Source organism: Helianthus annuus, chromosome 9 (genome assembly GCF_002127325.2).
Source record: "Helianthus annuus cultivar XRQ/B chromosome 9, HanXRQr2.0-SUNRISE, whole genome shotgun sequence".
Lineage (NCBI taxonomy): Eukaryota > Viridiplantae > Streptophyta > Magnoliopsida > Asterales > Asteraceae > Helianthus > Helianthus annuus.
In genome coordinates this window covers 117,359,415-117,366,620 of record NC_035441.2, presented here as the reverse complement: position 1 = coordinate 117,366,620, position 7,206 = coordinate 117,359,415, and positions in this window count along the sequence as shown.

The following is a 7,206-nucleotide window of genomic DNA, read 5'->3' as shown; positions in this document are numbered from 1 at the left end:
ACCAAAATTTCCGTTCTGGATAACCTCAGTTCTGCTCGTCAAAAAGAAGGATGATGATTTTCAAATAAACATCAACTACCACGAGCCGAACGAGCTAACGCACTAGAGTCGGTGACTCTTACTAAGGGTTAACGAACCTCTTACATAACTGACTATGAGGACCCAACTACTACTACACGACTGGTCGACGATCGAGCGTCGTTAGTGGTGAAATTCAGGAAGAAAGTATACTAGGGCGAAAATTGTGGGACAATGACTTGCTCTAGACGTAGACAAAATGGTGTTTCCTACACAATGTACAAACCAGATCCACATGGGATACGAAATCTGGAGAATCTAGAAAACTTATATCTAGGACCTTTGGGAACCTAGGACCAAACTCGTAAGGGTTCTACTTAGGAACCATATATGTCAACTCAATCAAAACATCATTAACTTGACAAACCTGTCATTGCAGTTAACAAAACCGAAGGTACTTAAATTTTCTTCCGTTGAAGTCTTCACTTTTACTTCTAACGAGTAGATATTTGCATTTCTACTCCCCTCAAAGTAGTTGCATCACGTTGATTTCCTTCGCTGAGAGCGAACACACGTTTGCTTCGTATACTTGGTCACTTCTCCCTTTTGGTAGAAACACATCGCTTCATCACTTGAAAACTTATATATAACCCATGCACCTTTTGTTACGCATGCGGTTTCATTTCGAATAAACGCTTCATTAAAATTCAAATATTACGTTGCTAAATCTAATTACTGGGTTGTGATTCGAGTAACCTACGTTATTAAAATTATTGGCTCTTTTGCTATCAAGTCAACACACTCTCTTGAAACTTCTTTTATTACAAATTACATTCATGGTTCATTTTGTTACCATGCCGACATTTCCTTTGTTGATACATATGTTTATTACTGGGCTACACTGAGATTCGGTTCGATTGCTTGAACTTATCCACTTCGCATGTCCAGTTTCAGACATCATATGATGTATTGAGAGCATCATATTCGAATATTTTCGCAAAGATCTTTTCATTTCGAGTCATAGTAGGTTTGGTTGGTCTATGACTCCACTAAATCGTTGATTGATTTCGATACCTTGCAGTGATACTTTCACAGAATTGAAGCTTGCGCTAATTGGGTTACTCATTTCATACACGAATTTAATTGGCTATTTATTTGTTAACAATCCATTTTGATATCCACGATCGAAGCAGTCTTAACACAATTGTGTGTTGAGGCAATGGTACATATATTCATTTCATAAGCATAAGGTACCTCCTAACGATTCTTTCGTCATCAATCAAATACCTTACAGTACTTATTACTTTTTCATCTTCGATCAAAACAGTGGCTCTTTGATGATTCCGTAATCAACCGAAAACTTTATGACATTGTGTAAATCAAATCTTCCGGCTTGTTTCGGTACACTGTCATCTGACCTCAAACACGGTGAACTTGTTCAGTCACCGCTATTATGGAATTATGTCATTGCGACACCTTGTGGTGTCATTACAAACTTGTAGCTTGTGCTAATCATGGTTAACCGTTTCACACAGGACTACATATACTTTTGCTTGACTCATTATTCAAACATTTCTGATGCAACTACTAAATAAGGCAAGGATACACCAGATTCACTTGTTTTTCACTCGGCGTATTCTCGTAAAATTTTCATTTGAGTTGTTAATTTTGAATTCATATAGCGGATGCTATGTTTCGTGAAAACTCGCTTGCATATTGCGATCGATCGTTTGAGGATCTTATTAGTCAAAACTCCTCTTTTGTGGACCCCCTGCTAGCTGGATTACACTAGGCTATACGTCAAGTACGTCGTGTACCTTTGACATCAACTGCTATGAGCACACACCTTTTAACCCTAGGATTCAGGTTTTTAAATATTCTTGGATTCACCAAATGTGAGTAAGGTTTGATTCGGTTTGATAATTATCTACCTCGATATTATTCATATACATACACGTGTGACGAGACATAAGGGGCTAAGGTAGTATAAATTTCGAGGACGGAATTTTCTTAACGGGGGGAGAATGTGACAACCCTAAAAATTACGGGTATCCGTACAATTAATTTATATTTAATTTGTGCTTAATGACTGTGCTGATTACAACTGTTGAGTTAACTGCTTTCTAATTTCTGTTATATACATACACATGCATCACCTTCATACTGTCACTCCATTTATTATATACAAACTTTAGTGACAAACTTGATGCATAAAGCACTGTTAGCACACTGAGCGGATAACCCAGTAAACATGCTGACATTGCCAGCACTAGACAGACGTTGTCTCTGAGGCCAGTATGAGCCGGGAATAGATTACTACACTAGTAGGGAGTGTAGGGAGGTGAGGATTGTAAAACTGGGTCACTAGGTGATAGTTACAGTGCCGGGAAGTGCCTAAAACATACTTTAACTGCAAAATTCTGCACTTTTAAATAAAATTCAGCATTTAAATATGCTAGTAATGTGCAAAAACTTGACAAAATAATACTAGACACTTTCCAAAGTGTTGGAAATTTATTGTGTCACTAAAAACACTATAAAAAGCACTTTAAAGCTATACTTGACACTTTAACGGATCAATATCCAACCAAACAACCGGACTTTACCCGGGACATAAAAATATTGTCAATGACATTGTTTACACTTTTCTGAGCCAGTTAGGGTCCCCGAACACCCTAACACCCGTTATATTAAATAACACACATAATACTCTAACTAAGATCTTTAGAACCTAACTAATCCTTAACTATATCACCAAACTCCAACCATATACCCCCCCCCCTAATCTGATCGGTTCCCTAAGGGGTGACCCACCCCACCATTTGTTGATTATTATATTAAACCATGTCTAATATCTTGAAAGCATATTGCATGTAGGGTAATGGAGTTTAGTGGGCTATAAGTAAACCCATTGGATCATCCTCATCTCTCATCAAACACCCACCAACAAACACATCCTCTTCCTCTCCTTCTCCTTGCTTTCGACAGCCACACCACACCACCATACAACCACCTTCAAGTGCTCCTTCAAGCATTCTATACATACCCAAGGGTGCAAGTGATCATACAACGAAGCTTGGTGTGTTCGGAAGCTCAAGGACCTCTCTCGTTTTCTTTTAACCACCACATTTCTTCACTTGAACTCTCCTTGCTTTGTGCTAGTGGTAAGCACTTAGATCCTTGTATTTTACTTGTTATTTAAGTGGTTAATGATGTTTAAAGATCAAAAACATAAGAACTCTAAGAACTTAAACAAGACTTGAAACATAAAGGGTGAAGAATGGTTAAAGTAACGAAGTATTGTTAAGATAATGAAGTTATCATGATAAATCTGAGTAATACAAACAATAATCTGCTGTAAATAACCTGTGTTATGAGATAAATCGTATTAGAAAGGATGACGATCGTATGTGTGCGTTTTAGTAACATTTAACCTTTAAACAGCATGCTGATATGCACTTTCAGCCGACTTTAACTGGCTGTAAACAGGTCATAACTTAACGAAAAATGTATTTTCTGAAGTCCGGATTTATGTATTATGAAATACGGTTCCAATGGCACTGGAATCATAATTTTTGGACTTCGTTTTCTATTTTTAAAGCGTCATTTTGTAACAGCAGCTAGAGCTGCATTTTTGCTGCTGAAAATATGCGTCCTGTTTTCAGTAATAACTTGAATTCTGTGTAGGATTAGATCATAAAACTTATATTGTAGATGGTCACTGTTGTCGCCTTGATCCTCCAACTGGAATACGTCAAACGAACTTACGATAAATTTTAGATGAATTATTCCGTGGACTGCGGTCAGAAAAAGATGAATTTGACTTCAGTCCGGAAAATGATTTTCTATAAAATATTGGTGATGATTTGGACCACGATATTTTTACACAATAATATTTAGATCGTATAAGACATTCTATAAAAATTTGGGAATTTTTGAAATAAGATAACTATTTTATTAAAATCCCCGAAAACAGCCCAGTTTTGTGTATTAAAACTGAATCGATATAAGTAGTATTTTGCATGCCTAAATGTCGAGTTGGTTATTTGAAAGCGATCTAACGTGTTATATGTTAAAGAAAATGATACGCTAGTAAGCGTGGACGCCTCCATTTACAAAGGAAACTCTGGCGAATTTTTCTAAAAATTCCAATACTTAGAAAATATTTTTCTAAACAAGTGTTACTAGTATACCTTGTAACTTGTGTTTCAAATACAAACTTCGCCATAAATTTTGTTACGAAATACAAAGTATCGGAGGTTGGTTTTCGCAAATAAAAGTGGGTAAACATATATTTAGAATATATTTTATGCTGAGACACTTATGTGATGGTTTGTTACTTTGTGTACTAGATATATTATTTTTAGGGTAAAAATAATATAACTTGAAAATACCATGAAAGTACGATTCCAAAATAATAACAACGCTCTCACAAAAATGATTATTTAGTTACACAAGTAATGTTATATTACGAACGTTGGAACGTAACTTACGAAATTTTTCAGAAAGTCCCTTTACACATATGTTTTTGGTGGAATATTATTTTGGAAATCAAGGAAGTAAAAGTATATTATTTTTGGGAAAAATACATATATTTTGGAAATAAGTTATTTTGGACAAATAAGTTAAGTATATTTTCTAAGTGGGACATAAAATATATTTTCGGAATTATAAAGCATACATGTATTAAAAACCCCCATCCCTGGGAGGGAAACACGAATACGAATACTCGAGAAGTACTAATACAAAAATACTGTATAAACAATTATTCCAAAACTAAATACAATTATTACAACTTGGAATAATACCAGAATCGTAACTCAAAAACCTACAAACGAAGACAAGGCACGACCCGTTCGTCTAATATACGTTAGACCATTGTAGGTAGTCGTGTTTGCTGCGGAGATTTGGGTTACAAGTACGAAGACGCAATACTCTTAGTTCATGTCCCCCCTTTTTCTCTTAACTGTTTTCAGTTTTATACTTCGGGGGTGAAATACATGTTACAATGATTACGAATACTTTTATACATGGTATGGTTAGCTTAAGGAGGGTTACTACTTAGATCATGTGAGTGGGTAGGCGGAAACTAGAGGCCATTAATCCTCGTTGTAGGACCGAGGGACATTAGTGATAGATCTATTTGGGTGTAGCGAGCCCCACTCCTGAGTCCGCTGAGTGAACCAGGTGGTGACTAAGTGCCCGACGCACAAATCCGCTAGGTTTGAGTCTTCCTGCATCACTTCACACATATCATTGGCTTTGCAACCCAATGGTGATCTCTTTTTCCTTATTTGCTACATACCAGGGATTTTCATACATACAGACATCTTACAAAGGTTTATACATACTCACTTACACATGAACTCGCTCAATTTATGTTGACTTTTCAAACTACATGTATTTCAGGGAACTAATGGATCTGGCACGGTATGCACGTATTTTCAAGCTGCGTTTGAATAAAGAAGTCATCCAGGGTTTAGAAGATGTATCCTCTTCCTGGACGGGTTACATATCTCTAAACCTAGTATTGTTTGAAGTCTTTTGCTAAGTTTTTACGAACTCATTAAATCAAGTCAAGTTTTGTAACTTATTTTGTGATTGATGTTTTAAGACAAGTATAATAAGTTATTTTTCTAAACTCTATTAATGGGTGAATATCTCATGTTTTATCATATAGCATTGTTATGATTGTTGCTATGGTATTAAGAAGTCACACCAAATAAACCATGCTTCCGCAAAGCCAGTGTGTGACAGACTTAGCATCATTTTCTCATTTTTATATTTCTTTTTATCATCAATGCTCATATCCTTGATAGCAATCTCCTCTTCATCGTCGTTTGTCGGTCTAACGTATTTTGTCTCAACACATTCCCAAGCATCTAAATAGTTAGCTTGTACCCAGTTCTCAAAACGTCCTTCCCAACCCTTATACTCCTCGCTGTTCATGAGCTTAGGCGGTTTTTGCATAGTACCCGTTTCATTTTCCAACATCGTGTTCTGTGCAAGACTGATTGGGGTAACCGGGGTAGCGAATGCGTTATAAAATTCCTCGTCCATGTTCAAGCGAAATAACAGTTCATGCGAAATCACAATTCAAGCGAAACCCTTTGAAGCGGAACCTCTGATTCAAGCAGAATCAACAAGATGTTTCAAGCGGAATATGGTTTCGAGCGGAATCAGCAGAACTTTCAAGCGGACCTTGGTTTTCAAGCGGAATAAACCAGTATTTTTCAAGCGAAATAAGGTTTTCGAGCGGAATCAACAGACTATTTCAAGTGAAATAACTATTTCAAGCGGAATTAAGCCTGAAATGCTGCTGATGTCATCATTTTCTCGCTGATTTTGAAGCGGAATTAGAAAATCTGTCAGTTGTAGATCGATTTTAGGCCTGAAACTTTCAAGGTTTTGTTAAAATACAATTCCGAGTATGATGTGTCAAAATCAGAACATTTTGACCGTGAAAAGTTGTAAATTTTGAAAAAGAAGGTGTAGAAATCAGAATTTGCAGCTGAATAGGTAAGAACTCTTCCTCCTGAGCTCTGATACCACTTGTAGGATCGTTTTCGGACCCGAACGTGTCAATCAGAAAAGCTTTTCTCAATACGAAAGGCGGAAACATACGTATTGAGGTCAATTCAGCAAGAATATCACTTTAAACTGTCGATATTATTGTAATAATGACGTTTTACAGCAAGTCGACACTTCGGCAGCACTTCGTTACTCTGACCGAAAACTGTTACCTTGATTTCGCTTGAAAGGCCTTTATATAGACGAGGAGATTCCGCTTGAACATGTACATGTTCATTTCAAGCGGAATCAGTACAATTGTTTCAAGCGAAACCATGATGTTCTCTCAAGCGGAATTATAATCTTTTGATTTCGCTTGAAATGATCTGATGACATTTCAAGCGGAAATCACCCCTAATATCCACTTTCTCGCTTTTCGTGCCCTGATCTAACTAGTTCTATACATGACTCGATACAAGACGAAGTTGACAGACGGATGCACCAACACATACACTTTCTACGCTCGTGTGCTCCCCTACTTAACCATCCCCTCTTTTTCTGAGGAAATGGCTCTTCAGATTGAGCCTTAAATACGAATATTCCTTCTTCTGTATCAGCAGAGTACCCCGAGAGGGCAGGCTGAGAAGAGGCATCGTCGCTGCTTGGCGAACCAGACAA